This window comes from Salvia miltiorrhiza, chromosome 2, assembly GCF_028751815.1.
Source record: "Salvia miltiorrhiza cultivar Shanhuang (shh) chromosome 2, IMPLAD_Smil_shh, whole genome shotgun sequence".
In the NCBI taxonomy this organism is placed as follows: domain Eukaryota; kingdom Viridiplantae; phylum Streptophyta; class Magnoliopsida; order Lamiales; family Lamiaceae; genus Salvia; species Salvia miltiorrhiza.
Genome location: NC_080388.1, coordinates 20,474,170 through 20,499,509, shown reverse-complemented (window position 1 = coordinate 20,499,509; position 25,340 = coordinate 20,474,170). Strand labels below are relative to the sequence as shown.

Below are 25,340 nucleotides of genomic sequence, written 5' to 3'. Positions count from 1 at the left end.
ATGCATTTTTGTATGAAAGTATATGCATGTAAAACATGTAATTTTTTTATGCATGTAAAAATAAGTTTTTCAAAAACAAAAAAAAAATTGGGGGAGGGGGGTGGGGGGGTCAGTGGTCAGAAAATCAATTTTTGAGAAAAAAACATAATAATAAAAAAAATTTAGTGGGGGGTGGGTGGGTGGGGGGGTGGGGTCAGTGGTCAGAAAATCAGTTTTTAAAAAAATAATTTTTTTTGGGGGGGTGGGGGGTAGGGGGTGGGTGGGGGTGGGGTTCTGGGGTGGGGTGGGGTTCAGGGGTGTGGGGGTTGGGTGAAATCTTATGCATTTTTATATGAAACTTTATGCATTTTTATATGAAAGTTCATGCATTCTCGTATGAAACTTTATGCATCTAAAATATACCTATTTTGAGAAAATCTAATTTTTTTTTTAATTTCGAAAATTACATTCCAATTTTACCCCTCTCTAGATTTTGCCTTGAAATGCCTTGCCACGTGTCACCATCTTGATGTGCCACATGTCATAAATGTGTGGTCTAGATTTGGATCTACGGATCTATTATGAGCATAGGGATCCACATGAACCCAACCCTATATATATATATATATATATAGGGGGCCGCTCCAATGAGACCCCCTGATTTTAGTGAGATCTAAGGCACGATCTGGTGCGTTTATTTTGTCAATCCTATGGCTGATATTGTATCTGGAGGGTGATTTTTTTTTTGTAGGGTTCGAATCCTGGAGGGAGCAGAATATTTTAAATTTTGTTATTCATCAGTATATACTGCATTGTTCATCAGTATATACGGCACTGTTCATCAGTATATATGTCTTATTCATTACGAATTTTTTAAATTTTATTTTTCATCAGTATATACATCTTGTTCATTAGATATACATTTTGTTCATTAGTATTATATGTCTTATTCATTGTACTCATGTTACACAAAAAATAGGGGGTCTCACTGGAGTGTGCCCCTATATATATATATATATATATATTCTGCATTATTTAATATGATATTTCTTTTTTATATGTGTAATTATATTTTATATGTTCCTAAAATTTAATATATACGATATAAGTTTATGGGTTTTTATTTTTAGAAATTCGTGGGGGTTTTTTTTTGCTCCCACAAATATTATGCTTTTAGCAATAAAATTATTCCATAGTTTTGTGTAATCAAACGAACCTGATTTCTCTTTAGGTAGATTGTTATGTTGTGTAGGATCATAAGTTTCATTGATTATTTCGCACAAACATGATAATCAATAATTAGATATCTTTCACATTTAACTTTGTATTTAATAAATATATTTATTATTTATAGTCAATTTTATGTTCATACATTAATGGTTACTAATCATGATATTGTTGAAACTCAAAAATTCCGATTCTCAATAATATTGTTTATATGGAACTTCATGCAATTAATTAATGTATAAGATATTTTGTTGTTTTGTTATATATATTTTCTGCTTTAATTAATATATAGTATTTCCTTTTACATATTCGTAGATTGTGCCTCACATGGGTTGACCACCCTAACGAAAGAATATGCATTTATGTATTAATTATTTCTACATGCAAAATTTTATATATTCATAAACCGTGCATCGGGTACTAATACTAGTAATAATAATAATAATAATAAATGAGGGGTGTTTTATCTCTATTTTATCTTCATTTTTTCATCTTTCTTTTTTATTTTATTTTATGTTCTTTATTTTTAATTTTGATATTAATTAATTTTTTATTTATTTTATAGATTGTAATTTTAATTTATTATATGGATAAAAAATATTCTTTAATATTCCAAATGAATGTGTCTATTTGAGATAATAATTTTACACTACAAATCAATGTGGTCTCACACCTTTACACACTTTTACTACACTAATTTAACTCTCCTTAATAACCGTGTCCAAAAGAAATGGGACAAGCCCAATGGAACGGAGGGAGTATATATTACTACACTAATAATATTGATTGTAAAAATGGCAATAAAATTTTCACAATTAATGAAAGAGTTAATTACATATAAATTGACGAACTTTCGGCATTTTTATATTATTTTTTTCACGACATTTAAAATTGATAAATTTTTCCTCCAACTGAAAATTCATTCTTAATGTTTCCATAGGTATAATAATTTCCAAATTAAAGTTAATTTAGACATTGAAATTGCTAATGTGGCGCAACTGTTTTCACGACACTGGCAATTTCGATGTCCAGCTCAGCGAAAACATTAAGAATGAATTTTACTCTGCGGGAGCATTAAGAGTGAATTTTTTAATTGATGGATTAATTTTTTATCTTAAAAAAATATTATGGAAAAAACTAGAAAAGTGACAAACTACCGATATGGAGTATTAAATTTTTTATCTTCAATTTTTTCCTTCAATTTTTTCATTCGTTGATATATTAAATAAAGGCAAAATGACAAACTACCATTAAACGGAAGAATGAAAGTAAGTAACATTGTAACTTAAAAAAGTTGGCAAACTTTATAATGTAATCAAAATAATATTCAATATAATTATAATAGATGCATACACAAAAAAATAATTTTCCCTCCGTCCACAATTTAAAGCCCTACTTACACTTAAATTTTTGTCCACAAATTAAAGCCATATTTTACTTTTTGTACCTTTTACCCTCAATCTTTATTTAAAATCACTACCCTTTGACATTAGTTACTCCACCCCACTTTTTAACTCACTCACTTAATTAAAGAACTAATTATACTCCTAATCTAAGTAATCCTAATCTAAGTAACTTGCGTCCTTTATTCATTTACCATATTTGGCCAATTTTCCACGCCGCCGGAATCCGAAGTGGTGGATGTCGGCATCGGGATTAAGGCTACCAACGTTGGGCGGCAGCATGAGAAGCGATGACCCATCGCCTCCGGTGAGCATTCCCATGAAGGTGTTCCCATAGCGGTGCCTTGGGTGGTGCTGGTGACGGTGACGACGACGGCCTCAAACGAGAGAGACTATTTCGCCAACCACCCCTTGAACCTGAATTCCACCTCTTCAACTTGGCCTACACCAAAGCCACCGGATTTTGCTGAGAATTTCCCATCAACCCGCCGACCTTCGTTGGGATTTCCTGTAATACCCCGCCTCTTTATTAATCTTTAAGGATTATATAGATTATGATTTAAAGTTAATTCAGTGATCTGAATTAATATATGTATACGCGAGATCCAGAGTATGACTTAATTTATGCCTATTAACTAGTGTGAACCGCTAGCAGATTATTGAGCAAGTCAATAATTATTGTCTTCAGATTAATAACTGACTTAGCAAAGTCATGTTATTTATTCATATGCAATTGAAATATTATTTTCTATTTATCAGGAGACATAAATTTATTCCGACTTGTGGAGTAGACTAAATCAAAGGATTTAATTTATATTTAGATACACGCTTAATTAGCAGATACCAGTATTACTGGTATTTAATTGCAAGCAAGCGATTAAATAGCGAAGCAAAAGTTATGTAGACTGAAGGATTTAATTGTGGTAATTTATCACATTACTTGGTACATCACATTCACATACTCTATTAGCTACATCAAGCTTGTCAAAAGAAAACAATGTAACGTGCATACAACAGCAGCCCCTCCCTCCTTTTTCCTGTGCAAAAGCCACGAATTCAGATCAAGCCATGCTCCTTCTGCTGCCAACTTTCAGCCAAGCCATGCATGCTCTTGGTACATGTAGCGGGTCAATCAGCCACCCTACGTTGCCCATCCCTTCAAAATACTCAAGTGTAGCCAATAATATCTTTTTCTTTCTTAATGCATCTTCACTAAGAGAGGATTTTGATTCAGCTTCCGGCAGACTTAGAGAGGTAAGAGCATCTGCAGCGCGGAGGGCGAAGGGAGCCTCGATCCGCGCCGAAAGAGACGGGCGTGCGCTGGAGACGCGGCCAGGTGCGAGGCGAGGTCGAGCGCTGGACCCGGGGCGAAGGCTGAAAAATTGATTTGCGTGGAAGCCACGCGCGTGAAATAAAAAAAAAAAAATTGAAGAGCGATGGTGAAATGTAATACCCAGGCTTTTGATGACGTGTTTAATTGCTTAAGTTTGAGTAAGTAGGGTATAAGATCCCTTGTTTGATTACTTTGTATAGAGATGAGGAGTTATATGAAGTTTTGTTGTTATATTTTAAAGATGTTGAGATGTTCTTTTGATGATGTGAGGATGATGTGTGATTTTATATCCGTAATTGAGTTTGAGTATTTGAATAATTCGAGATAATTATTTGAATGAGAACGGTGAACTCGGAAGTGAGATCTGAGTCCGTTAAGACGTTTTGAAATTTTTGACTTTTTGATGATGAATAGTAAAATACTGCTATTTCGTCTTTTTGTCGACTTTCAAAATCTTACGTGCACGTCGTCGAGAAATATTCTTAATTTTTCGATACGAGTCCAATAATGAAAGTTTTTATTTTTGGACGACGAGTGAATAGTAAATCGGGATTTCTCGATAAACGAACCGAGCTCGTTTATCAGAATTTCGAGAACGAGCTTGCGTTTTCTATATTTATATAGAATTACGAGTGTAATGAAAGTGAGTAGGAGTTAAGAGGGTGAGTAACGAAGAATGTGGGTAATTAGTCGTTAAAACGAGACGAAACAGAATATTTAACGACTAACGGGTTAATATCTTAAATATCTAAGGCTACCCCACCAAAACCACCCCCCAAACCACCCAACACCCCTTTATCTACCTCACTCACGGCTGAATTCAGCCAACACACTCCAATCATCTTTGCTCTCTCACACACACAACACCCAAAACACCTACTTATCACGCCAAACACCATTTTTAGCTTGGACGGAGGTTTCAAGCTCCGATTTGAGCACCGAGACGAGCACCGATCATCTTTTTGATTACGTATCTAAGTAGGTAAGATCTCTACCTACGTTTTGATGGTTTTCTTTTCGATTTTCGTCGACGTCGAAAAACGTCGATTCTCGACTTTATTTTGAAACGACGTCGGATCGTCGTGAAATTTTAGTATGTTGTTCTTGGGTAGATGTTGAGCATGTTTAATGAAGGGAGTAAGAACGGAACGGACCGTAGCTATGAAACCCATGAGGGCAGCCCCGTTTTTCACATATTAGCTTGTCTTTCGATTTTTGTTTGATCGTTTTGACTTGATATTTGTGCTTAGGGGTATGCTAGAATCGATATATATTAAATTCGTATTTTTCCAAGCACGAAAATTGTATAAGTTTTTAGAGTATGATTATTTAAATTCGTGAAGTTTGGGACGTTGCATAATGAATATTATTGCGTATATGTGTTCTACGATATCACATGAGCATGCTAATTGATTTACAATTTATGGATGATAATTGTTGAACGAAATTAAAACTGGAATTCTGTCAAAATTTTACAGCAGTTTCAAGCTTATGTTTCGATGAGTTTTCATTGCTTGATGGCTCTGAAATTTTAGTATGTTTATCTATGATATGTGTATTTCGTCTCTGCAAAATTTCATGTCCTTTGGATGATGTTTGCTATTTTAAAGATATTTTGAAAAATCCTTGACAGAATCTGTTAACTGTTGGTAGACTTCACAAAAACGTTTATATCTATTAATCCATGAAGGATTTTGCATCACCGTTTTTTTTAAACGAAACTAGACTTCAATACTTTTCTAAAAACATAAGATTTCGATTTTTATGATCTCTGAAACAGAGCAGTTTATTATTTCAAAAAATGCCCTGTTCTGCTGTCATATTTGTCCAACAGTAAAAGTGTATGAGTTTCATTGTTTATTTGGCAGATCATATGAACGTTTTCTCTTGTGAAATTTTAACCAAATCTTCAAGGATACCTTTAGTTTTGGCTGATTAAATTTGATGGAATTTTATTAAGGTTCGCCTTGGTTTCTAATGGCCTAAACAAAATTGGCAGAAACTGTCAATCATTGACAGCCTGCACTAAAAGAGCAATATCTCCAAAAATCTTTAACCTTTTTGGTTAACTACCATTTTTAGAGTGAACTACACTTCATGAAGTTTTTGAGATCAATTGGTATGAGAGTTTATGATGATTGAGTTGGTTGTTATGAAGTTTTAAAGATGACACAAAAACAGCAAAACTTTCTAGAAAATAACTTGATTATATTTGTTTTGATGGATGATACGATATGACTAAATGGTGTGAGTTGTGAGAGTTATGATTAACGCACATAAATGTTGGTATCTGACACTCGAACAATTGGTGTCGAGTATAAATGATAGTTTACTGATAAAGAGTTTTGATGATTTTGAATTGTTTGGGTTGCGTTGAAAAGATGTCAAGATGTTAAGTTTTGAGTCGAGAGACGAGTTCACGTAGTGAGATTCACGCGTTGAAATCTCGTGGCTGACATTATATATGAATAGGTCATGCCGAAATTTTTAGTGAAATTAGGATTTGAGCATAGTCAATTCTTGTTGACCCGTGACTCAAATACATGCCTAATGGAAAGTTTAACTTTCTAATTGGTTAATTAGACGAGATGAGAGCGAATAGATCTGCTAAGAAAGTGGACTTTTCGATGTGTTAAATATTTCTTTTAATTGAAGTGCTGTTAATTATAACATAAGGATGTTATAATTAATGAGTAATGACGAGAGATAATAATTGTTATATTGATTAACAATCAAGAGAGATGAACATTAGAGATACTAATGTTTCATAAAAGAGATTAGATTATTAATCGAGGTTTCTTTTATAACTTCTCACCAATTCTTCATAACGATGAAGGTCCTTTTGGGAAGTAACGACTTGAGGGAGAGAGTGACGTTACTCATTGATACAGAGACACAACGAGGTGGGCATTACTTTTACTATACGTATATAGAGATCCCCTGCGTGTCGTAGGCCTCTTATACGAATGAATGCATGAGATGATTTAACTGTTAATTTCAGTTTCATATATATATCAAATGAGTTTAAATGTTACGTTCAAGCAAGTTATTTCATGACAAAATCTTTGAGTTAAAGTTATTTCAAGTATTGTCTTGCCATAAAATGTTTAAATTTTAGTATGATATCTATCTGCTTTGGCTTTGCCAATGATGCAATCGAATTCGGGTCCTGAGCAGTTGATAGCTATCCTGCCAGGACTAGTGTACACCAGTGACCGTGAGTCATCTAGCGGGTTGGCCGGTCAAGTGACCGTGAGAGGTGGCCACCTCTCCGGCACAAAGTTCCAGATATGATAGATTACAAGAGAACTTAGTCTGCAGACGAACTTTAAGAATCACAAATGAATTTAGTAAGCTTGGGCCTTTTTAGCGAAAAACTCCCTTGCTGTACTGTTTATGATGGCATGACAATTTACAGTTTTGAAGCATGTATTTTTATACCTAGGCATACGTGCCCACTGAGTGCTTTTGTACTCAGCCCTGCATATGTTTTCTAAATGTGCAGGTTGAGCTGATGTGATGATGGTGCTGCAATGAGCGGAGTCGCCATGGTTGTTAATAAATAGTTAACCTGTCTAGAATATGTCTTCATACATATGTCTAGCTACTTTCCGCTGCAAGATGTTGTTGATGTTATAGTATGTTATGTCATACTTTGAGTCTTAAGAGAATGGTTTCATATGATGTATAACTTGATTAATGATATTAATTAAGTTTTATGCTGTCTTTCATAGACTGTTTTCAATTGAGTATTAATGAATAAAAATGACGAGTTTTATTAAGATGAGTAAGTTTTACGGCTATAAATAACGCCCCTTTTCTTCCCCTTCTTCTTTAATCCCATCCCTAGTCGTGGATCACTCGGCCTAACTATCCCTAGTTAGGGCGGGTTGTGACAGAGTGGTATCAGAGCGAAGGAAAGCTCTGAATTAGAAGTCTTAAGTTTAGTATAGAATGAGTCACTAGACTAATAGTTATTAACAACCGTGAGCTCAGCGCACCATCACACCAGGCTCAACGAGGTATGTAAAATTTCAAAGTTTATTTGACGTTAAATTTTGAAGAGCATGATGTTGAGGTTATATGATGAGTTATGATGTTACACTTTAAAGGTGCATAGTTTGAGTTTGAGGATGACAACATGATTAATAAAGAGTTATTATGTTGTAAGAGCATATGTTGATGTTACATGATGAATCATGAGAGCGTTTGTATCGTATGATGTTATATGATTGAGGATGCATAATTATGAGTTATGATGTGATGTATTTGAGATGTTTTGTGATGAGAATTGTTTGAGCAGTTGTGATAAGTCACGATGATTTAGATGAAGGAATCTAATATCATTGTTAAGAGAGATTTTTTTTACTAAGTAGAAGGATGAAATGAGAACTTAGAGCTAAAGCTTGAGAGAATTAGCAATTGCTTTAAGTACTTGTTGGTTTGAGTTATGAGTTTGAGTTATGAGCTTGAGTATAATAGCATGATTAATGATGAGTTATTAGCATGCTGCAATGAGATATTGTACGATATGTTGAGTTGTTTTGTGACGCGAGTTTTGCTCACGCAACCTTAATGGTACTTGAGGAGGTATCATGAGCCATAGTCTTTGGAGATGGCTTTGAGAGAGAATTGTTGAGTTGTCTTACTGAGTCACGATGATTTAGATTAAGGGATCTAATATCATTGTTTAGAGAGATTCCCTACTGAGTAAAGATGGGACGAGATGAGAATTTAGATGTTTTGAGCTTGAGTTTTAAGATAACAGTACTACTTAATAGGAGTTTTGCTAAGTTATGTTTTGTTTATTTCTGTTGCTGGAGCCAAGTAGAGTTAGTTCCTAGAGTCACCTTTAAGTTCTCCTTATAGGTTGGCCAGGACTGTTGGCACTGCACGAAAGTGGACTGTTGTGAGATCGAACTCAGGAAAGATCGAATACGAGGACGAGGCGTACAGTATGTGGTACAGAGATACCCTAGCAGATTTTCAAACACATGTTCATAGACTATGAAAGGATGAAAGCCTTATGGTTGTTACTAGACTGGATGGCATCGTGCACCTAGTCCCCGTGCTACCAATCGAGTGGTAGGATTGAGCAAGGAAGAAAGCCACTCAATATGATGGGACATGTTGTCTTGAGCATTGGACCCACAGGAGATGAGATTTGTTACAGATACCCAGATTTTCTATGCGGATCTACTGACCGGATGCTTGTTTTCTACCAGGGACTCTAGAAGAGTGTAGTAGATATCGAGTCGATCCTTGAGTATCAGTTACCAAAGATGATAAAATGATAAACGATAATGAGGATGAGAAGTAGCCGAGGAGGGCTAGAGTTGATGAGGATGAGAAGAGAAGTCGATGTAGGCTAGAGCTAAGGATGATCTTGAGAGTATGCGCGGTACACCCTCGTTTTTGATTAGTTGCAATTACATTGCGATGTATATAACTTACTTAGGAGATACTGGTACTTGAGATTTTGACATGATGATAGATAAACATGCGAATATAGTACCCTACTGATTTTAAGTAGATGGATGTTCCTAGTGTGCTAAAGTAGCAACTAGATGAGTTAACTGGTAGCAATTACCGTAGGAGGTCCAGACCGAGACATAGTACTATTAATGGTGTCGGTTTAGAAGGGACATTACGATAGATACTATGGTTTTTGTAGGGTTTAAATAACCCCTTTATGTAAGCCCTCTAAAAAGAGGCATTCTACTGATGGATATATTAGGTTGACCAGAGTGATCTTTTTGTTAGCATTTCGTGAGTGCTTATTGCCTTACAGATGAATGTTAAGGTGACCGTGAGGGTTTCCTTAAAGTTGAGTTAGTAAATTGAACTTGAGTTTTGAGGATGCTTAGAGCGTTGGTCGAGTTGAGTTTTCCTTTTGTGATTTCAAAAATGCCTCAAAGATGTCATCAAGAGTGTGATGTGAAGGATAGGCGGGATAATACTCCGCCACCACCACCGCAACATGAGAGGAGAGTAAAAAAATATTGAACTTTCGAAACAAGAGTCTAGAACATAGGACCCTGAGTTTAAGCTTTTAGCTTGTTGGTGTGAACTTAAGTTTTGTTATGTATAGTATGTTGAGGGTTTAGAAGACACAGAATTTCCAAGTTCGGGATAGTATATCCCGTGTGACTGGGGAGTGATTATGTTGGACCTGGCCAGTCCGCATGATCTAAATCTCAGTAGACGTGTTTTGGGTTTATAAACCCATGTGTTTCAACTTTCGGTTGAAAAGCTAGATGGGTTCTTACTGTAGGTCATTTTGTTCGACCTGGTAGTTACTTCATTCTACCCTCTGGTCATTCATTTGAGTCTCTTGAACAATTTGTTTTGATGTTGTTCTAGGATTGAACCCTTACAACTTTTGAGTTATCCTAGTAGATTCTTTTAATGTATAAGACTAGTGAGAGGCACGTCAGAGGACTTTAACACCTGAGCAACTGGTAAACTATACTTGAGAACAATTTAAGACTACTCTTGAGAAGTATGTACCGAGGAGTACAGTAAGCAGCGAGAGGCTGATTATCGAAGTTTGATGCAAGGAAAGAAATCGGTTGTAGAGTATAATTGAGAATTCTGTGAGCTATCACGTTCGCTCATCAGAAGATGGATACTGATGAAGAGATGTCTGAGTTTTAAATGCCGGTTTAAGGCAGGACTTTAAGGTAGTATGGGCAAGTTATTGGATGCACCAGTTAGAATCCTGTTTAATACAGGAGCCTCACATTCTTTAAGTGTTTGAAGCATGTTACCTTCAAACTCGAACCAAAACGAGCTAGTCCCAAGTTGAGAGTAATCACTCCTGTAGGAAGAGCTACTACAGTTTCTCACATGATTTCTAAATTAGACTTTGAGTTAGGATCACTAAAGATGAAAATAAGAACCTTGCACTTAATGCCTATGTGGAACGTAGACATTATTCTAAGGATGGACTGGTTAGCAGAGAACTTTGCCCCGATTGATTGTAAGAAGAGACAGATAACTTTCCAACCACCTGGGAAGGAACAAACATGTTTTCACGGCATTGATAGAAATAAGAGAGTTCCAATCGTTTCGGCACTTCAGGCGTCGAAATTGGTAAAGAAGAAAAAAGCACAAGCTTACCTAGTTTACTTGAATGATGAAGGAGAATCAAGTAAAAAAAAAAAAACTTTGAGGATGTAGCAGTGGTAAGGGAATATAGAGATGTATTTCCCGAGGTCTTACCAGGATTCCCACCAACAAGATAGTTGGAGTTCACTATCGACCTAGAACCTGGATCAACACCAGTGTCGAAGGCACCCTATAGAATGGCGCCTAAGGAGCTACAAGAGCTGAAGATTCAGCTACAAGAATTGCTCGAGTTAGGTTTTATTAGACGTAGTGTATTCCCGTGGGGAGCACCAGTCCTTTTTGTAAAAAAAGAAGGATGGCACGTTGAGAATGTGCATAGATTATCGAGAGCTGAATAAATTGACACTCAAGAACAAATATCCTTTGCCGAGGATAGATGACTTGTTTGATCAATTACGAGGAGCGAGTTTTTCTTGAAAGTTGACTTGAGATCATATTACCACCAGTTCAAATTTTGACAGAATGATATACCTAAGACAACTTTTGAAATGAGGTATGAGCACTATGAGTTCATAGTTATGCCATTCGGTTTGACGAAGGCACCAGTAGTTTTCATGGATTACATTAATCGAGTTTTCATCAATAACTGGATAAATTTGTCCTAGTTTTCATAGATGATATTCTCATATATTCGAAGAATGAGCAGGAGCGCCAAAACATTTGAGAAAGATGTTGGAAACACTAAGAGTTGAGAAGCTTTTTGCCAAATTCACCAAGTGCGAGTTTTGGTTGAACGAAGTAACTTTTCTAGGACATATTGTATCATCCGAAGGAATTAAAGTTGACCCCGTCAAGGTACAAGCTGTACATGAGTGGAGATCACCAACTACGCCTAACGAGATTCGCAACTTTTTAGGCTTAGCAGGATACTATCAGAGGTTTATTGAAGGATTTTCCATGATAGCAAGACTGAGAAGCTAAGAACAATTGGAAAAAGGAGTGTGAAGAGAGTTTTTAAGAGCTTAAAGGAAATTTACTACAGCACCAGTGCCGCTAGTCCCGAAAATAGATAAAGAGTATACCATCTACACAGATGCGTTAGAGAATGGGCTAGGATGTGTTTTGATGCAAGAAGGAAGAGTTACAGTCTATGCATAACGATAACTTAGACCCCACGAGATAAATTATCCAACGCATGATTTAGAGCTTGCAGCCGTTGTGCATGCCCTGAAAATTTGGAGACATCATCTCTACGGAGTTAGATGTGAGATTTTCACGGACCACAAAAGTTTGAAATATTTTTTCGAGCAGAAGGATATTAACATGAGGCAAAGAAGATGGCTCGAATTAGTAAATGATGTTGACTGCAACATTAATTATCACCCTGACAAGGCCAATGTAGTAGCCGATACATTGAGCCGGAAGGTCTCGTCAAAGTTAGGATGTCTTCTCACGAGAGAGAATGAGCTTATAAAGGACTTTGACAAGATGAGGATAGAGATGATAAAACCACCAGGGACGATAGCGAGTATTGTTGCGACGATGCCTAGTTTGAGGAAAATGGTGATTGAAGCACAAGGAAAGATGAGACAATGAACAAGTTACGAGAAAGGATAAGAGCATGAGATCTCAAGAGTTACCAAAAAGCATCAGACAATGCTATTTTATTTGAGGGGAGAATATGCATTCCCCGCGATGATGAACTTAAGAATACGATCATGAGTGGGACTCATGACACGCCTTACACCGCCCACCCAAGAGGCACAAAGATGTATCAGGTTGTGAAAAATAGATTTTTGTGGGACGGAATGAAATGAGACATAGCTTCGTTTGTAGAGCGATGCTTAGCTTGTCAGCAAGTGAAAGCATTACACCAACGACCCTATGGGAAGTTAAAACCGTTGGAGATTCCCGAGTGGAAATGGGATCACATAGCGATGGATTTTGTGATAGCTTTACCGAAAAGTCAAAGAGGAAATACAGCAATTTGGGTGATTGTAGATCGACTAACAAAATCTGCACATTTCATACCGATCCTAATCGCGTATGGACCAGATAAGTTAGCACAATTGTATGTTCGTGACATTATAAGATTGCATTGAGTACCAGTGTAGATCACCTCAAAAAAAAAAAAAAAAATTACATCACGTATTTGGATGAGTTACAGAAATAGTTGGGTACAAGGATGAATTTTAGCATAGCAGACGATAGAAGATATGATAAGAACTACTATCCTTGATAGAGGAGTAAATCGGGAGAATGTGTTGCCACTAATTGAGTTTGCATATAAGACGTGAGATAAAGTTTCGAGATAGGAGACAAAGTTTTCTTGAAGGTTTCACCCTCAAAGGGGATGAATAGATTTGGAGTTAAAGGACAGCTTAGACCCAGAGTTATAAGTCCTTACGAGATATTGCAAAAGATAGGTCCAATAGCGTATAGGTTGGCTTTGTCACCTAGCTTTGGAAATGTGCATAACGTGTTTCACGTGTCACAATTGAGAGGATATATATTTTCGACCCAAACCATGTGGTTTACTAAGAAGAAATGATCTTAGAACCAGACTTGAGTTATGAAGAGAGACCTCAGATGATGTTAGATCATAAAATTCGGCAATTGAGTAATAAGTCGATTGCATTGGATAAGGTCCAATGGAGATATGATAGTTAAGAAAGAAGTGGAAAGAGAGCTTGAGGATAAGATGTGAGAGAAGTACCCGAAACATTTACAAGAGGTACAAATTTCGGGACGAAATTTATTTTAAGGGGGAAGGTATGTAATACCCGGGCTTTTGATGACGTGTTTAATTGCTTAAGTTTGAGTAAGTAGGGTATAAGATCCCTTGTTTGATTACTTTGTATAGAGATGAGGAGTTATATGAAGTTTTGTTGTTATATTTTAAAGATGTTGAGATGTTCTTTTGATGATGTGAGGATGATGTGTGATTTTATATCCGTAATTGAGTTTGAGTATTTGAATAATTCGAGATAATTATTTGAATGAGAACGGTGAACTCGGAAGTGAGATCTGAGTCCGTTAAGACGTTTTGAAATTTTTGACTTTTTGATGATGAATAGTAAAATACTGCTATTTCGTCTTTTTGTCGACTTTCAAAATCTTACGTGCACGTCGTCGAGAAATATTCTTAATTTTTCGATACGAGTCCAATAATGAAAGTTTTTATTTTTGGACGACGAGTGAATAGTAAATCGGGATTTCTCGATAAACGAACCGAGCTCGTTTATCAGAATTTCGAGAACGAGCTTGCGTTTTCTATATTTATATAGAATTACGAGTGTAATGAAAGTGAGTAGGAGTTAAGAGGGTGAGTAACGAAGAATGTGGGTAATTAGTCGTTAAAACGAGACGAAACGGAATATTTAACGACTAACGGGTTAATATCTTAAATATCTAAGGCTACCCCACCAAAACCACCCCCCAAACCACCCAACACCCCTTTATCTACCTCACTCACGGCTGAATTCAGCCAACACACTCCAATCATCTTTGCTCTCTCACACACACAACACCCAAAACACCTACTTATCACGCCAAACACCATTTTTAGCTTGGACGGAGGTTTCAAGCTCCGATTTGAGCACCGAGACGAGCACCGATCATCTTTTTGATTACGTATCTAAGTAGGTAAGATCTCTACCTACGTTTTGATGGTTTTCGTTTCGATTTTCGTCGACGTCGAAAAACGTCGATTCTCGACTTTATTTTGAAACGACGTCGGATCGTCGTGAAATTTTAGTATGTTGTTCTTGGGTAGATGTTGAGCATGTTTAATGAAGGGAGTAAGAACGGAACGGACCGTAGCTATGAAACCCATGAGGGCAGCCCCGTTTTTCACATATTAGCTTGTCTTTCGATTTTTGTTTGATCGTTTTGACTTGATATTTGTGCTTAGGGGTATGCTAGAATCGATATATATTAAATTCGTATTTTTCCAAGCACGAAAATTGTATAAGTTTTTAGAGTATGATTATTTAAATTCGTGAAGTTTGGGACGTTGCATAATGAATATTATTGCGTATATGTGTTCTACGATATCACATGAGCATGCTAATTGATTTACAATTTATGGATGATAATTGTTGAACGAAATTAAAACTGGAATTCTGTCAAAATTTTACAGCAGTTTCAAGCTTATGTTTCGATGAGTTTTCATTGCTTGATGGCTCTGAAATTTTAGTATGTTTATCTATGATATGTGTATTTCGTCTCTGCAAAATTTCATGTCCTTTGGATGATGTTTGCTATTTTAAAGATATTTTGAAAAATCCTTGACAGAATCTGTTAACTGTTGGTAGACTTCACAAAAACGTTTATATCTATTAATCCATGAAGGATTTTGCATCACCGTTTTTTTTAAACGAAACTAGACTTCAATACTTTTCTAAAAACATAAGATTTCGATTTTTATGATCTCTGAAACAGAGCAGTTTATTATTTCAAAAAATGCCCTGTTCTGCTGTCATATTTGTCCAACAGTAAAAGTGTATGAGTTTCATTGTTTATTTGGCAGATCATATGAACGTTTTCTCTTGTGAAATTTTAACCAAATCTTCAAGGATACCTTTAGTTTTGGCTGATTAAATTTGATGGAATTTTATTAAGGTTCGCCTTGGTTTCTAATGGCCTAAACAAAATTGGCAGAAACTGTCAATCATTGACAGCCTGCACTAAAAGAGCAATATCTCCAAAAATCTTTAACCTTTTTGGTTAACTACCATTTTTAGAGTGAACTACACTTCATGAAGTTTTTGAGATCAATTGGTATGAGAGTTTATGATGATTGAGTTGGTTGTTATGAAGTTTTAAAGATGACACAAAAACAGCAAAACTTTCTAGAAAATAACTTGATTATATTTGTTTTGATGGATGATACGATATGACTAAATGGTGTGAGTTGTGAGAGTTATGATTAACGCACATAAATGTTGGTATCTGACACTCGAACAATTGGTGTCGAGTATAAATGATAGTTTACTGATAAAGAGTTTTGATGATTTTGAATTGTTTGGGTTGCGTTGAAAAGATGTCAAGATGTTAAGTTTTGAGTCGAGAGACGAGTTCACGTAGTGAGATTCACGCGTTGAAATCTCGTGGCTGACATTATATATGAATAGGTCATGCCGAAATTTTTAGTGAAATTAGGATTTGAGCATAGTCAATTCTTGTTGACCCGTGACTCAAATACATGCCTAATGGAAAGTTTAACTTTCTAATTGGTTAATTAGACGAGATGAGAGCGAATAGATCTGCTAAGAAAGTGGACTTTTCGATGTGTTAAATATTTCTTTTAATTGAAGTGCTGTTAATTATAACATAAGGATGTTATAATTAATGAGTAATGACGAGAGATAATAATTGTTATATTGATTAACAATCAAGAGAGATGAACATTAGAGATACTAATGTTTCATAAAAGAGATTAGATTATTAATCGAGGTTTCTTTTATAACTTCTCACCAATTCTTCATAACGATGAAGGTCCTTTTGGGAAGTAACGACTTGAGGGAGAGAGTGACGTTACTCATTGATACAGAGACACAACGAGGTGGGCATTACTTTTACTATACGTATATAGAGATCCCCTGCGTGTCGTAGGCCTCTTATACGAATGAATGCATGAGATGATTTAACTGTTAATTTCAGTTTCATATATATATCAAATGAGTTTAAATGTTACGTTCAAGCAAGTTATTTCATGACAAAATCTTTGAGTTAAAGTTATTTCAAGTATTGTCTTGACATAAAATGTTTAAATTTTAGTATGATATCTATCTGCTTTGGCTTTGCCAATGATGCAATCGAATTCGGGTCCTGAGCAGTTGATAGCTATCCTGCCAGGACTAGTGTACACCAGTGACCGTGAGTCATCTAGCGGGTTGGCCGGTCAAGTGACCGTGAGAGGTGGCCACCTCTCCGGCACAAAGTTCCAGATATGATAGATTACAAGAGAACTTAGTCTGCAGACGAACTTTAAGAATCACAAATGAATTTAGTAAGCTTGGGCCTTTTTAGCGAAAAACTCCCTTGCTGTACTGTTTATGATGGCATGACAATTTACAGTTTTGAAGCATGTATTTTTATACCTAGGCATACGTGCCCACTGAGTGCTTTTGTACTCAGCCCTGCATATGTTTTCTAAATGTGCAGGTTGAGCTGATGTGATGATGGTGCTGCAATGAGCGGAGTCTCCATGGTTGTTAATAAATAGTTAACCTGTCTAGAATATGTCTTCATACATATGTCTAGCTACTTTCCGCTGCAAGATGTTGTTGATGTTATAGTATGTTATGTCATACTTTGAGTCTTAAGAGAATGGTTTCATATGATGTATAACTTGATTAATGATATTAATTAAGTTTTATGCTGTCTTTCATAGACTGTTTTCAATTGAGTATTAATGAATAAAAATGACGAGTTTTATTAAGATAAGTAAGTTTTACGGCTATAAATAACGCCCCTTTTCTTCCCCTTCTTCTTTAATCCCATCCCTAGTCGTGGATCACTCGGCCTAACTATCCCTAGTTAGGGCGGGCTGTGACATGAAATTTGCAGAGCGGCTGGGTGGGGAAGTTGGGGAAGAAGGAAGGGAAAAAAGGCTGGGTGGGGTGGGGTGGGGTGGGGTGGGGTCGGTAGTGTTTCAATTTTTTTTTCCTTTTAAAATCCTATTTATTTTAGTTAATGTAATATTGAATATTTCAATTTTTAAAATCCTATATTTTCTTTATGTATTTTTTTATTATTTAAATTATGTAATATTTTTTTATTGTAATGTTGGAATTTTATTTTTAATAAAAATTTGAAATTTTAAAATTAAAGTGTAGAATTGGGGATTTTATTTTAAAATTGGACTTGAAGGAGCACATTTGGTCTCGTTTTGGTCCGATTGAGCCCTAGAAAATTATTGTAATTTTTTTTATTATTATTGTATTTAAATTATGTCTTTAAATTATTGTAATGTAGAATTTTAATTTTAATAAAATATGAATTTTAAAAATAAAAGTGTAGAAATATGAATTTTGTGGGAATGGGGATCTAAGCACCCACCTAAGACACAATGCATTAGAGAGGGGTGTGTCTTAGGTGGGGCCCACTCCTAAGACACCCCTCTAAGACACCACCATTGTGGATGCTCTAAGAGTGGCTAACTCCTTCACCATTTCTTTCTTGAGTTCAGCCTGAAATTGCTAAACAAAATATGTTATTCATTTCAGCTATTTTTTTTTATTGAACAACATAGCACAACAGAGAGCCAAAAGAACAAACATTCAAGGTATTTACTATATCAGTATGTTCTCTCCCACGTTACATGCTTCACACGCATCAAATCCACGCTTCAGTATATATGTATAAATACGGAGTAATTAGAGGAATGCACAATCTTTTATTTCGAGACTGACGCTATGTGAATTTCCATATGACAAAGTAGCAATATGAACCAAAACCACACCACCTAGTCTAAATTCTTGCTTCATCGAATTGAATAATAGAATATCAAGGCTTTGAGAGATTTATGAACACTAGGGTATCAAAACTAGAAGAAAGACCCTAGCTTGCTTAATTGAGATGTAGTACCTGAGTTGGAGAGAATGTTGGAACGGTGGCTGCCCTGTTTTGACGAGGCGGAGTGGCCGTCGGTGACAGTGAGGCTTCCAGAGAGGCGTACACAACAGAGGAGCAGGCGACGATTCATGGAGACTTGAGAGCCGACATCGACTTCCGAAGGCGTGCAGCGGCGCTTGGTAACGACAGCCCACATGGGCCTATTACTCATCGGGAATCAGGGAGAATCCGTTGGAACCCCGTGACGGTGGCAACTCAGGGAGCCGGAGCCGGTAGCACGGCGGACGGACTCTAAGAGAGGCAGCAACGGTTCCGCCTGAATCAGCAGAGAGCTAGGGCTCGTTCCGAAAGAGGGAAACTCGCCTGTGCATTTCGGTGAGAGAGTAAGAGGTAGAGTGAGCGACGATCCTTCTGAGAAGAGAGCAGACGACACGAGCCGGTCACTGCTCGCCGGAAATCGAAAGCAGCAGCGATGATTTTGATGAGAGCGTTAGGGCTCATTTCGAAAGGGGAAACCAGGGCACGATATGTGAAAGGAATTGGAATTGAGAGAAAAGAGAGAAAGAAGAGCAGATGTGGCGGGGAAGCAGCGCCGGTGACCGGCGTGACGGCGACCTCGCCGGTCTTCCAGATGCGGCGGCTTTCTCAAACGGGGAGAGAGGAATTGAAAGAAAGAGTGTGGAGAATGAAGGCTGCGCGAGTTCAAGGAAATTTGCGTGCACTAATTCCAATTGGGCTGCTATACTTGGGCCAAGTTTTACTTAAAAGAATAAGAGATGAAGTTGGGCCTCTGCACATATTCTAGTTGGGCTGCGTTCATGGATCAGGATTTAATGGAGATGGGCTGACCTATTTGAGAGCTATATATTTCAGCTGGGCCAGAGTTAGAGTGAGCCTATTTTATTCTATTCGGCTGTCCTATGTTGCTCCCATTTAATAATTTATTGATGAGCTTCGTCGTTCCGATATGAGCGATGAACAACCCTAGCGAAAACCCTAGCAAAAACCTTTCGCTATGAACAAGTCGGAGAGAACTATGCCGGCGGCTTCCTTGCCGGCGGTTTCGCCGCCCTCCCTCGATAAATCGCGACTTAACCTTCCGATCGTCTCAACAAATTTCACGCCATATTCTACCTCTGCGACAACGAGTCACTCTCCAATGTCGAGCCTCCATCTGTTGGCGTCCAGTATAGCAGCCGCCTCCTTCACCGGCTCCCTCATAGCCGACGACATTCTTTTCCCGGAAACGGCTTTTCCTACTTCAGCGCCGCCGTTGCTTGAAACTAGGGTTTCCGCAGAAATCTCCCCAACGTTCCAACACCAGGAGGCTGGGGCTACCCTTCCAACTGTCGCCCCCCATTCGAAGGATTCCGCTGTTGAGTCACAGCAGCCGCCATCTTCGGATTCTGTCAATCCTAGTGCTGCTAGGGTTCTTGATGCACAAGCCGAGATTTTTGGTTCCGATGCAGTCAGGCAGCCGATTGTTTTGTCTGCTAGGGTTCTCACCGAGTCCTCCCAGATGGTGTCAAGACTCAACAAAACCGGGGTGTCTTTCCCGGAGACTCCGGTCCCATCGAAAAAACAGTCATTCGTTGATACTGTCAAGAATAAGGCTGGCCGCCCGGCAGATGTTCCAGCACACGATTTTACTGCTCTCAAACCGACGATCTTTAATGACAAGCCTTGCCTTGTTCTGTCTGAAGCTTTCCATCAACGGCAGGTGCGGCGGTTCAACCACGCGCTTCATGGGAGGATTATACTTCGCAAAGGGGATCAGCCTAGATTCGCCGCTGATCTTCATGATGAGCTTAATCTTGTTTGGCGGCCGAACTTGACTTGGCAGATCATCCCCCTCGGGAAGGGGTACTTCACCTTCAAATTCTCTTCGTCGGAGGATTTAGCGATTGCTTTTGCTAAAACAACGTGGAAATTACGAACTGGTATCCTACACTTGCAGGCTTGGGTCCCTAACTTTGATCCATATAAGGCCACTTCCTCCCTTTCCCAGGTTTGGATTCGTATATTCAATCTCCCTCATGAATATTGGCACCCGGAAGTGCTCTCCGGCATTGCTAGGCAAGTTGGTGCTCCTATTATTGTTGATGGTTTATCTGCGCATGCCTCTGTTGGTCATTTTGCTAGAGTTTTGGTTGAGATGGATGTTTCTGGTGCCATTCCTGATTTTATGGATGTGAGATGTGGTGATCGTGTTTTTGAGCTAGAATTTGGTTACGAGGATCTCCCATATTTTTGTCATACTTGCAAGGTGGTTGGACATACTACTAACAATTGCACGTGGTCTGAGTCTAACAAAGACAACGCGGGGCCGGACCCAGTGGAAAAATCAGATTGGAGACAGGTTGGGCAACGTAAGCCGAAGGAAGGGGGCACACACGCCCCTAATGACAAGGATGCTCGTGTTTCTCTGCAGAGGGACCCCAACGTCACCCATTCAAATCCTTTTGCGGTTTTGGATGGTTTGAATATTGCTGATCCTTCACTGGTTAAGGACCCGAATATTGTTGACACACAGCCTTTGCCTAAGGGGCCGTTTGAGGATTCCCTTTCACTTCGGCAATCATCTCCGATGGGTTCTGGTGGGCAGGACTCTTCTGCGGTGATTCTACATCAGGTCCCCCCTGAGGCTCAACCTGGATCTGGTCCAAATCAGCATGAGTCCTCGGATGGGACTTCTACTCCGGCGGTTGATTATTCTGACTCTGTGACGTTGGGGACGCCAGGAAAAGCGATGTTGGAGGATTCTCACATACCTCGCGGCCGTGGGCGTCCTAAGGGCACTACCAAGAAGGGGAGGGTTTCCGATTCTTCTATAAAGCACCGGCTTCGGCAGCGTATAATGAAAAATGGTATGGATATGAGTAAGAGTCGTGCGGATGGGGCCGTTTTGCAGGGCGCAGGAACAGTTATTGTCTCTTCGCCGCCGGTGGAGTTCTTGAATAAAGTACAACATGCGCAGGATGGAGGTGCGATTCTGCAAAATTTTGTGATTCATTCTTCTTCCGACGCTGCTCGAGCTATGTCGGCGGTGGTTTCCAAAAGATGGGGAGATATGTTGGACGACGACGACTCCTTGGATGAGGATGAATCTCTAAATACTTTCCCATAGTTTAGTCTGTTTGTTTTTTGTTTACCCGCGGTTTCTCGCGGGTGTTTCCGCCTGCTTTTGTTTTGACTCTTGTCTTTCTTTTTTTCTTTTAATAAAATTTCTATTTCAGCAGCTCCCATTTAATAATTTAGCTGCATTATTATTATATTTAGCCGATTAAAGACCAGCCTAAATTAATCTATTAATTGAATTTAGTTGTTTCTAATTATGGATTAATTTAGAACGAGGTTATTAATTAGTAAGGGGGTTAGCACACGCTAAGATGAGTGGATTAATTAAGATCAATAATCCAATTTCATAAGACGAGCCTTAATCCAATAGTTTGGATTTTTATTAGCGAAAAATGAGTCATGCATAGTTAAATTACGCATTCTCATTATTAGAGATTCTTACTTGAGCAATGTCTTACTTTATATTCTCGCAATTAAGGTCAAGCGTGAGAATGAGAGCTACTCAAGGAGTCGCAACACCTTAACAAATCTTTGCTATCAGGTGGGCATTTCTTACGCGCAAAATAAAATGCTATGGGAGAACTATCAAAGCTTTTATGCTTCAAAAATGCAAATTAGATTTTTAAATGATTTATACTTTATTTCGTTTAAATAATTTACACTTTGCTATTTATGCTTATTTGCGCCTAAATACTTTACGCTTTATTAATTTACGCTTTGTTACGCTAAAGTGATGTACGCTTTATTACGTTTTAATGAGTTACGAGTTGATACGCTTAAGTTATTTATGCTTTGTTATACGTGAATGCTTTATGTTTGTTATTGATGCCCATGTGATGAAGCTAATGAGTTTGAATCCTGAGCGGATAGCTCTTCTGCTAGAATTTATGTACACAACGCGACCGTGAGTCAATGAGAGGGTTGGCCGGTCAAACGTCCGTTGAGGGAGGCCTCCCTCAACGGTACGATGCTAGCGTCTGTTGGGGGAGGCCTCCCTCAACAGTACGATGTCGTGTCCGCTGAGGGAGGCCTTCCTCACGGCGCGATACCTGTGTTTGTTGAGAAAGGCCTTCGTCACAACACGATGCTTTCTGGCATGATTATTAATGATAAAATGCATACACGCTATCTATGATTATGAATATGTTATTTAAGTACAGGATTTGAAAGAAGGCAGTTATGTCTTACAGATGCTATGGTTTGTATATAAAATGTTAAGCTTATATGTATTAGTTTTGGCAATGGCCCACTAAGTACTTTTGTACTTAGCCCTGCATATGTTTATAAATGTGCAGGTTGAGCTGTGATGGACGATGAAGTGTTGCTGAGTGGAGCTTTTGTCGAACTAAAATTAGGCTCAGAAAGGATATATGTCTGCATACATGTATCTCAGTTATGTCTTCCGCTGCAAACACTGATTATGTTTTAGTCAAGTCTATAACTATGCCAATTACTCTTCAAAGAAATATCTAATGCTTACTCGGGTTCATCGAGTATCCTTTTTAATTATATGCGTCAATCCTTCAATGTCTTAAATTTTATTTCAAGAATTAATGCTAGATATCAATGTCTATAATCGAGTTATGAATGAGTCAAATGTGCCCTTTCTAACCCCGCTTCTTAAATCCCTTCCCTAGTCACGATTTCCCGGATTAGCTATTCTTAGTTAAGGCCGGTCGTGACAGAATGGTATCAGAGCAGTTCGTTTGCTCTGAGTCTAAGAGTTTCTTTAATTCAAATCTAGACTGAGTCACTAAGGTGTCTTAGAGTTTAGTCGACAAAGCTCAACACTTCATTGCATCACTCTCAACGAAGCAGAATGGTAAGCGCTTTCATGTTTTAAATTGATGTTTGAATTCTTGAATAGCTTTTGACATGAATGAATAGTGGGAAATAACGCGATATGAAAGCAATATCAGAACGTGAAGCTGTCGATGGTTAAGTTACGCTGTTATTCTATGGAATGACTGACGCAAACACGATTAACTATGACTATGATATGAATCCCCAAGAACTTAGAGCTACTATGCTATATGATCACCTCTATGACAGAACATAGAAGCGAACATAGAAAGAAGTCCATCTATCTTTTACTATAGTTGTAAGTAATGAACAAAGAAGAAGGAAAAGCAAGACATCAATAGAAAATGCAAGAGAACGTCAAGGATGGAGATGCAACAAGATGAGGAGATCTTATGATGTCTATATGCTTAGAAATTGCTATGCGACTTTGTCACAGCCCACTATCCCAATGACGGGTTAACCGGGGTTATGACTTGGGTGAACAATAAGAAATGGAAATTAAAAAGGGATTTACTAAATAACCAACATTAATAACAACAAACTAGTGGTATATATATATATATATATAACCACTTGGGTAATTAACAAATGAGCCAGCCATAACGACTAAACCCCAAATGAGAGTTAAACAAAATGAAGGAGTAATAAGTTCCACAATACGATAACAAATTCAGAGTGTTTGTAGCGGAAAAACGTGTGAGTTATGCATATGGAGATGCATACTCAAGGTTTCATTACATAAACATCAAAAGGGAAATCCGCTCAACACCGATCCATTCCATCGCCTGCTCAACCTGCACATTTAGAAATACATGCAGGGCTGAGTATAAAAATACTCAGTGACATAAGCCGAAAATACAACATGCATACATATATAAATTGAACTGCCATAACAGTAACACACAGGGGTTTTCATAAATGACCTGCGCTTACTAAAACATTTCATTCATTTTCATAAAGGTGGATGCATCCCATTTTCAGTCTATATGATCCATATCTGTCCTTTCTGTCACGCGCCGGGAAGGAGGCCTCCTTACCACGGACGCCAAGACCGGTCGCAAGCGACTCGCGGTCTCCATGAGTGTACACGTTAACCCTAGCTAGCGACCTTTGTCTAGCATAGGATCCCAATTGGATTTCCTTTAAAGTTGGCGAACCAACACAGATAGGATACATATAAAAACATAAACATTTTGGCAGTCAATCATTTCATAAACATTTCATTTTCATAACATTTTCATTTTCATAAAGGGCATTAAACATATAAACATTTCATAAGAACTGAATAAATAGTCAAAACATATCATGCATATATATTCGCATATGAGGCCTACGTCACGCAGGGGATCTCTATATACGTAATAATAAAATAATGCCCACCTCAATTGTTCTTAAAGTTGGCGTGGAATCGTTTCTTCTTCTGCTTCACTTTCTGTCGCTCGGACCTTCATTGATGAAGAGTCGATAAGTTCGTGAAGAAATTGTCATAAGACAAAGTCTAATTCTACGTGCCTAAGGTATCTTTTAAAGTTTTAGGGTTCTAGCATCCATATTAATCTCGTTTCATTCAATCAATAAAATGTAACCAATTATCATGTAACTATCATATAGGTTCGAACCCATTTGTTCGAACATCAACATGTACATAATCCATAACCTCCCTCTATACCCGTCATTTAGTCAAGTACTCCATCAATTAAGAACAAGCCATATATTATCACCCTGAAAATTATAAATCATGCTTTCCAATACTTCGCACATTTTCATCACTTAAATAAATAAATCATTTAAAAACACATGCTTAGTAATTTAATATCTCAATTAAATCCCAAGCTCATTTGTTAAAGTAAATCATATACTTAATC

General features: G+C 37.7%; 2 long non-coding RNA genes across 2 annotated transcripts; both read left to right on the top strand.

Moving 5' to 3' along the window:
• Positions 1-14,101: 14,101 nt before the first annotated feature.
• LOC131011548 (uncharacterized) lies at positions 14,102-17,449 on the top strand. The gene is made up of 3 exons (XR_009097011.1): positions 14,102-14,658; positions 16,513-16,579; positions 17,182-17,449. It is a non-coding gene; the product is annotated as an uncharacterized LOC131011548 (long non-coding RNA).
• A 723-nt stretch (positions 17,450-18,172) lies between these two features.
• LOC131011546 (uncharacterized) lies at positions 18,173-23,178 on the top strand. Its single transcript, XR_009097009.1, has 3 exons — positions 18,173-18,304; positions 22,151-22,213; positions 22,968-23,178. It is a non-coding gene; the product is annotated as an uncharacterized LOC131011546 (long non-coding RNA).
• Positions 23,179-25,340: the final 2,162 nt, after the last annotated feature.